This window comes from Thalassophryne amazonica, chromosome 15, assembly GCF_902500255.1.
Source record: "Thalassophryne amazonica chromosome 15, fThaAma1.1, whole genome shotgun sequence".
NCBI lineage: Eukaryota > Metazoa > Chordata > Actinopteri > Batrachoidiformes > Batrachoididae > Thalassophryne > Thalassophryne amazonica.
This window is the reverse complement of record NC_047117.1, coordinates 31,492,537-31,501,276: the sequence shown is the minus strand read 5'-3', so window position 1 is coordinate 31,501,276 and position 8,740 is coordinate 31,492,537. Positions and strand designations below refer to the sequence as shown.

Here is an 8,740-nt window from a genome sequence, read left to right as displayed (position 1 = left end):
TCAGTGAGGCGATCCGGTCAAATATCACTAGGTGCGTGTTTGCCAGATACCGGCAAAATATTGAACTGTTGAGAGAAACAGAGATCTGTTAAAGACAGTGAACATTACAGTGATTTTGGCGCCCTCCAATGTTAGGTGTTAACACGTAACATTATCACAACTTATCAACTAACAACTTTAAAATAACTCGTTATGCAGCATACAATTTGTGAGGAAGAACTAATGTCAAGTTACATATATTAGCTGATATATATATGTATATATATATATATATATATACATATATATATATAAAAATTCTAAAAATGTTTTGGCCTGTACGGGGATCTAACCTGTGACCTTGGCATTACTAGCACCATGCTCTAACCAACTGAGCTAACCGGCCAATATGTGAAACTCCACCGAGGCGGACCTTATATGTCTGATTACAGTTAATGACATCATTGGTTTATATAGAAAGTGTAGACTGCACTATTCAGTCTATGACAGAGGCGGTTGCTGCTGGTGCTCGCCTGTCGGTGTCCGTAAACAGCGTTCCTTCGGTCAAACCATTGCCAGCCCGACCGGTCCGACCTACTCCGGTCGTTGTGGTCCTGTAATCACTTTACACTTTTTCAGCTGTTCTCTGCGTTGCTGGAATGTCCGGTACCCGTGAGCGACCAAAGACTGGGAGAAATTCTCATTTCGGATCGCTTCATCCACCTCTCTGTATTTTCTCCTCCGCCACCAAACACAAACGTCCGCAACTCATCCACGGACTAGTGCGAGTAAAAAAAAACTAGCCGTGAAACAAAAGAAAAACCCGGTTTCTGTAACACCGCTGTGAGTATTTAAAAATGGCGGGTTTGATTCTCGTCTCGGACGGCGCGCTCATGACTTGTTCTGTGATGACATTATCTGACCAATCAGTGGCCGGCAGCCTGTTGACGTCACATTTTAGTATCGGCTCGGCTCGCTTGGAACTGCTCCCGAGCAGGTACTAAAAAAAGCACCCGGTACCAGGTACTAACCCTAATGGAAAAGCAAAAAAAACGAATAGAGTCGAGCCGAGTAGTGCAGAGTAGTGCTACTTTTGTGAAGTAGAAAAGCGCCATAATGTTACTGGCTCTCAACAACAGGGGAAGATCTCCCTGTGTCTGCAACTTGGACACATGATAAAGTACAACTTAACTTATATTTCTCAGAACTTCAAAAGAAATAACAAATAGTTGATAGCTAACATAAAATAAAGAATTAGCACAGATATTATCTAACACGGATACTGGCAAAATATTTAACTGTTGAGAGATCTGTTAAAGACGGTGCACTATTGTCAAGACTTATTAACTAACTTTAAAATAATTCCTTATGCAGCATACAATATGTGAGGAAGAACTAAGGTCAAGTCACATATATTAGCTGAAAAAAGAAAAAAAGTTTGGCCCGTACGGGGATCGAACCCGTGACCTTGGCGTTGTAAGCGCCACGCTCTAACCACTGAGCTAACTGGCCAACATGTGAAATATGACTGAGGTGGAGCTGATATGTCTGATTACAGTGGACTGCAAAAGTCAGCAGCAAAGAGAAGTGCTGAGACAAGATGCCGCTGTCGCAAAATCCACCTGCTGTCTCTCAAAGTCAGACTGCACTAGTCAGTCCATATTCAGGATCCGTATCTTATACCAGATAGTGAATTTAGTGGTGATGTTACGAACTGGCTGACAGTGTCACACTGCGATATTGTGAACTAGGAAGCTGCCGACCAGGTAGGTCAGCCTCGCCGTCCTCCTGCAGAGCATCTCAGCGGAACTCTGAAAGCGGAGGTCGTCTTGAAGTCCTGAGCGATTTCTCTCAACAGGCGCTAGAAGGGCAGCTTGCGGATCAGCAGCTCGGTGCTCGAGGACCACATTGTAAATAGGCATCCGTATTGGAAGCGTTCTTGTGTTATAATTAGGGTTGCCAACTCTCTGAAAAATAAATAAGGGACACCTCCTCGCCAGGGCCGACCGGCCGACTGACCATTGCCTTCACCCTTCCCAGCATCTGTGTGAAACGATTTTTAACCATTTGACTGTTGACTTGACCCTGAATTTAGGTAGATGCATACATGCATTTATTCTGAAATGAACACGTGGAAAACAAATGATTATTTAGCAATTTATTTTTAGTGCAAAATAAATTTTCACTCAATTTCAATATGAGCATTCTGTCTTCTTTAAAAATAAATCTGTGTAGTGCTATTGCTTAACTTAAAATTGTATAAATTAACAAAAAAAAAACAATAGAAAATTTGCGTCATCCAAAACAATGTAACAGTGCAAAACAATGTAACAGTGCACATTTACACATTTAGTGTAATAAAAAGTGCAAAAAATAAAGTCTGAAAAGTAAACAATACTGTTGTCGCGCACCTTTTCCACCCAGACATTTTCCTTTTCTCATTCTCCCCATGTATTTTTGCATTCTTTTTTTTTTTTTTTTTTTTTTTTTTTTAGTTGTAGTAGTAACGACGTTACAGACATTGCTGTCTGTAGACATATCTGCAGTGCCAGTGTCGGTGTCTGTATCGATATCAACCATGCTGATTTGTTATTGTTGTCCAGCGACCGTCGTCGGCTCATGACGTCGGTATCTTCTTGCGAGCAGATGTCCCTCGACCAATGAGATAAGAGTGATTCTGTATTGTCAACTCGTGTCTGTCAGCTCATTGGTGAAAAGCAGGAGAGAGGCTGGGATCAAATTTACCGTAAGTTTCCATATAAAGCGCCAGTCAATTCCATTGACATTTTACAGACTTTTTGATTCTCACAGAAATACGGGACAAACTGCGTCCCGTTTCAGGTCAATACGGAACGCACACTTTTATTTCCAAATAAGGGACGATTCCGTTTTTCAAGGGACGGTTGGCAACCCTAGTTATAATCGGCAGTATTTTTTATGTATTCTTATATAATTTTAGTGCCGAATAAAATAAAATAAAATTCTGATAGCAGTGGATTTCTGTTAGCGGCGGATCTCTCTCAGCGCCACGGTGCCGTGAGGCTTCTTCACACCGACGTTATCACAGCGGCCACCGCATCGTAATCCAGAATGGGCACGGGATACAAAAAGACGTAACCGATACGTCCCATGAAATCCCTCTACAAGGCTCACCAGACCCCAGTGGACCCACAATGCATGGCATGAGATATAATCGCGCATGAGTCCCACTAAAATGATGTAGGCCCGTATCATTTATAAACCAACATTGGTGCTTGGAAATTAACGGTAAACCTACCTCTGATTTGGTCTCTTCCCAGAGCTAGCCGACTTGTACGACCATCCACCTTTCACACATGCATATCTCAACTCGTAAAACTTCTGTTTCGATTCAAACGACTTTATCAATCAATCAATCAGGGAACTTTTAGGACAACCTGATAATAATGAATTACAATAGTCCAGCCTAGAGGAAATAAATGCATGAATTACTTTTTCAGCATCACTCTGAGACAAGACCTTTCTAATTTTAGAGATATTGCGCAAATGCAAAAAAGCAGTCCTACATATTTGTTTAATATGCGCATTGAATGACATATCCTGATCAAAAATGACTCCAAGATTTCTCACAGTATTACTAGAGGTCAGGGTAATGCCATCCAGAGTAAGGATCTGGTTAGACACCATGTTTCTAAGATTTGTGGGGCCACGTACAATAAGTTCAGTTTTATCTGAGTTTAAAAGCAGGAAATTAGAGGTCATCCATGTCTTTATGTCTGTAAGACAATCTGCAGTTTAGCTAATTGGTCTGTGTCCTCTGGCTTCATGGATAGATAAAGCTGGGTATCATCTGCGTAACAATGAAAATTTAAGCAATGCTGTCTAATAATACTGCCTAAGGGAAACATGTATAAAGTGAATAAAATTGGTCCTAGCACAGAACCTTGTGGAACTCCATAATTAACCTTAGTCTGTGAAGAAGATTCCCCATTTACATGAACAAATTGTAATCTATTAGATAAATATGATTCAAACCACCGCAGCGCAGTGCCTTTAATACCTATGGCATGCTCTAATCTCTGTAATAAAATTTTATGGTCAACAGTATCAAAAGCAGCACTGAGGTCTAACAGAACAAGCACAGAGATGAGTCCACTGTCTGAGGCCATAAGAAGATCATTTGTAACCTTCACTAATGCTGTTTCTGCACTATGATGAATTCTAAAACCTGACTGAAACTCTTCAAATAGACCATTCCTCTGCAGATGATCAGTTAGCTGTTTTACAACTACCCTTTCAAGAATTTTTGAGAGAAAAGGAAGGTTGGAGATTGGCCTATAATTAGCTAAGATAGCTGGGTCAAGTGATGGCTTTTTAAGTAATGGTGTAATTACTGCCCCCTTAAAAGCCTGTGGTACATAGCCAACTAATAAAGATAGATTGATCACATTTAAGATCGAAGCATTAATTAATGGTAGGGCTTCCTTGAGCAGCCTGGTAGGAATGGGGTCTAATAGACATGTTGATGGTTTGGAGGAAGTAACTAATGAAAATAACTCAGACAGAACAATCGGAGAGAAAGAGTCTAACCAAATACCGCCATCACAGAAAGCAGCCAAAGATAACAATATGTCTTTGGGATGGTTATGAGTAATTTTTTCTCTAATAGTTAAAATTTTATTAGCAAAAAAAGTCATGAAGTCATTACTAGTTAAAGTTAAAGGAATACTCGGCTCAATAGGGCTCTGACTCTTTGTCAGCCTGGCTACAGTGCTGAAAAGAAACCTGGGGTTCTTATTTTCTTCAATTAGTGATGAGTAGTAAGATGTCCTAGCTTTACGGAGGGCTTTTTTTTATAGAGCAACAGACTTTTTTCCAGGCTAAGTGAAGATCTTCTAAATTAGTGAGACGCCATTTCCTCTCCAACTTATGGGTTATCTGCTTTAAGCTGCGAGTTTGTGAGTTATACCACGGAGTCAGGCACTTCTGATTTAAGGCTTTCTTTTTCAGAGGAGCTACAGCATCCAAAGTTGTCTTCAATGAGGATGTAAAACTATTGACGAGATACTCTATCTCACGCACAGAGTTTAGGTAGCTACTCTGTAGGTATATGGCAAAGTATATATGGAAGTATATGGAATCCAATAATGAGGCACTTGCAGGCTGGATCATTGTCAGAGAAATATGCCACCTGGCCAAAATGCTGTAGTTGATGTTCCAATATAATGAAAGTCCTATTCCATATCTTAGTCATCCCAAGAAACCATTTGTTAGATACCAGAGGTGGGAAAACTCCATCTGTAATGACTAAAGGTCCTATATTGCTTCTACGAGGTCTGTCAATAAAGTATAGGTCCTTTTTATTTTTTTCAAAAACTATATGGATTTCATTCATATGTTTTTACGTCAGACATGCTTGAACCCTCGTGCGCATGCGTGAGTTTTTCCACGCCTGTTGGTGACATCATTCGCCTGTGAGCACTCCTTGTGGGAGGAGTCGTCCAGCCCCTCGTCGGAATTCCTTTGTCTGAGAAGTTGCTGAGAGACTGGCGCTTTGTTTGATCAAAATTTTTTTCTAAACCTGTGAGACACATCGAAGTGGACACGGTTCGAAAAATTAAGCTGGTTTTCGGTGAAAATTTTAACGGCTGATGAGAGATTTTGAGGTGATACTGTCGCTTTAAGGACTTCCCACGGAGCGAGACGTCGTGCAGCACTCCCAGGCGCCGTCGTCAGCCTGTTTCAAGCTGAAAACCTCCACATTTCAGGCTCTATTGATCCAGGACGTCATGAGAGAACAGAGAAGTTTCAGAAGAAGTCGGTTTCAGCATTTTATCCGGATATTCCACTGTTAAAGGAGATTTTTTTAATGAAAGACGTGCGGACGGGTCCGCGCGTTGGGATGCAGCCGGCGCGGTGCGGCGGCACAGGAAAAACACCTCCATGTTGATAACCATTTGTAAAATCCAGGCGGCTTTTGATGGCTTTCAGTGGAGTGAGTATATGAGAAATTGTTTAACAGCTGGATATGTTCCAACTTGTCCTTAAGGCTTCCAACGGAGTTGTTTTTCCTGTGCAGCGCTCCCAGGCGCCGTCGTCAGCCTGTTTCAAGCTGAAAACCTCCACATTTCAGGCTCTATTGATCCAGGACGTCGTGAGAGAACAGAGAAGTTTCAGAAGAAGTCGGTTTCAGCATTTTATCCGGATATTCCACTGTTAAAGGAGATTTTTTTTAATGAAAGACATGCGGGCGGATTGCAGCGTCAGCTCACAGCCGCCGCGACGCTCCGCCACAGGAAAAACAACTCCGTTGGAAGCCTTAAGGACAAGTTGGAACATATCCAGCTGTTAAACAATTTCTCATATACTCACTCCACTGAAAGCCATCAAAAGCCGCCTGGATTTTACAAATGGTTATCAACATGGAGGTGTTTTTCCTGTGCCACCGCACCGCGCCGGCTGCATCCCAACGCGCGGACCCGTCCGCACGTCTTTCATTAAAAAAATCTCCTTTAACAGTGGAATATCCGGATAAAATGCTGAAACCGACTTCTTCTGAAACTTCTCTGTTCTCTCATGACGTCCTGGATCAATAGAGCCTGAAATGTGGAGGTTTTCAGCTTGAAACAGGCTGACGACGGCGCCTGGGAGTGCTGCACGACGTCTCGCTCCGTGGGAAGTCCTTAAAGCGACAGTATCACCTCAAAATCTCTCATCAGCCGTTAAAATTTTCACCGAAAACCAGCTTAATTTTTCGAACCGTGTCCACTTCGATGTGTCTCACAGGTTTAGAAAAAATTTTGATCAAACAAAGCGCCAGTCTCTCAGCAACTTCTCAGACAAAGGAATTACGACGAGGGGCTGGACGACTCCTCCCACAAGGAGTGCTCACAGGCAAATGACGTCACCGACAGGCGTGGAAAAACTCACGCATGCGCACGAGGGTTCAAGCATGTCTGACGTAAAAACATATGAATGAAATCCATATAGTTTTTGAAAAAAATAAAAAGGACCTATACTTTATTGACAGCCCTCGTACTTGTGCACCTCAAATAGCTTATTTTACTGATTAGGTCATCTACCTGCCTGAAGAGTTGAAACAATTAGAATCACCTGGTTTAGTGGAGATATATATATATATATATATATACGAGGTCAAAAGTATCCAACCTTATTATTTTTTTCAAAAACTATAATCACGTATGATTGCGTCAGACAAGCTTGAACCCTCGTGCGCATGCGTGGGTTTTTTCACGCCTGTCGGTTGCGTCATTCGCCTGTAGGCAGGCTTTGAGTGAGCACTGATCCACCCCTCCCGTCGGAATTCCTTTGTCTGAGAACTTGCTGAGAGACTGCCGCTTTGCTTGATCAAAATTTTTTCAGAAACTGTAAGGCACATCCAAGTGGACACCATTTGAGAAATTCGGATGGTTTTCGGTAAAAATTTTAACGGCTGATGAGAGATTAAGGAGTGTTACTATCGCTTTAAGGACAGCCTACGGAGCCGGACGGCGTGCCACGCCCCGAGCCGCTGTCGTCAGCCTGTTTTGAGCTGAAAACTTCCAAATTTAAGCCTCTGTTGACCCAGGACATCGTGAGAGAGCAGAGAAGTTTCAGAAGAGGTCGGGATCAGCAGTTTATCCGGACATTCCACTGTTAAAGGAGATTTTGTAATGAAAGACGTGCGGATGGATTCGTGTGTCGGCACCCAGCCGCTCATGACGCGGCGCCACAGCAAAACACCTCCGTTGGAACCCTTACAGGACAAGTTTGAACATGCCCAGCTGTTAAACAATTTCTCGGATACTCACTCGACTGAAAGCCATCGAAAACCGCCTGAATCTTACGAATGGTTATCAACACGGAGGTGTTTTTCTGTGGCGCCGTGCGATGAGTGGCTGTGTGCCGACGCGTGAATCCGTCCGCACGTCTTTCATTACAAAATCTCCTTTAACAGTGGAATGACCGGATAAACTGCTGGTCCCGACCTCTTCTGAAACTTCTCTGCTCTCTCACGACGTCCTGGGTCAACAGAGGCTTAAATTTGGAAGTTTTCAGCTCAAAACAGGCTGACGATGGCGGCTCGGGGCGCGGCGCATCGTCCGGCGCCCGACGCTGTGGGCTGTCCTTAAAGCGATAGTAACACTCCTTAATCTCTCATCAGCTGTTAAAATTTTCACTGAAAACTGTCTGAATTTCTCGAATGATGTCCACTTGGATGTGCCTTACAGTTTCTGAAAAAATTTTGATCAAGCAAAGCGCCAGTCTCTCAGCAAGTAGTCAGACAAAGGAATTCCGACGGGAGGGGTGGACCAGTGCTCACTCAAAGCCTGCCCACAGGCGAATGACGCAACCGACAGGCATGAAAAAGCTCACGCATGCGCACGAGGGTTCAAGCTTGTCTGACGCAATCACACTTGATTCAAATCCATATAGTTTTTGAAAAAAATAATAAGGTCGGATACTTTTCTAACAGACCTTGTATGCCTGTGAAAGTGTCCACGACAAAAAAATTTAGCAACAAGTTACAGACAAGCAAACAATAACAAATTAGCACCAAGATTTGGGCTATAAAATAAAGATAAGCTTGTCTTTTGGACCAGAAATCACATTAAAAAATAAAAACAAATAAGAGGGTGGCGTTCTTCCCTTAGCTGACTGAATAAAATTGACTTTAACTGTCTTAAAACTTGCCTTGTTGCTAATCGACTGCAAGATCTATATATTATATAAGATATATTTCATCTAAATCGTTCCCGACATGTGGGATACGTGGGTCATA

General features: G+C 42.5%; 2 non-coding genes across 2 annotated transcripts; both read right to left on the bottom strand.

Moving 5' to 3' along the window:
* Positions 1-311: 311 nt before the first annotated feature.
* trnat-agu lies at positions 312-385 on the bottom strand. Its single transcript has one exon. It is a non-coding gene; the product is annotated as a tRNA-Thr (tRNA).
* Positions 386-1,418: 1,033 nt separating this feature from the next.
* On the bottom strand, positions 1,419-1,491 carry trnav-uac. Its single transcript has one exon. It is a non-coding gene; the product is annotated as a tRNA-Val (tRNA).
* Between the last annotated feature and the right edge of the window lie 7,249 nt (positions 1,492-8,740).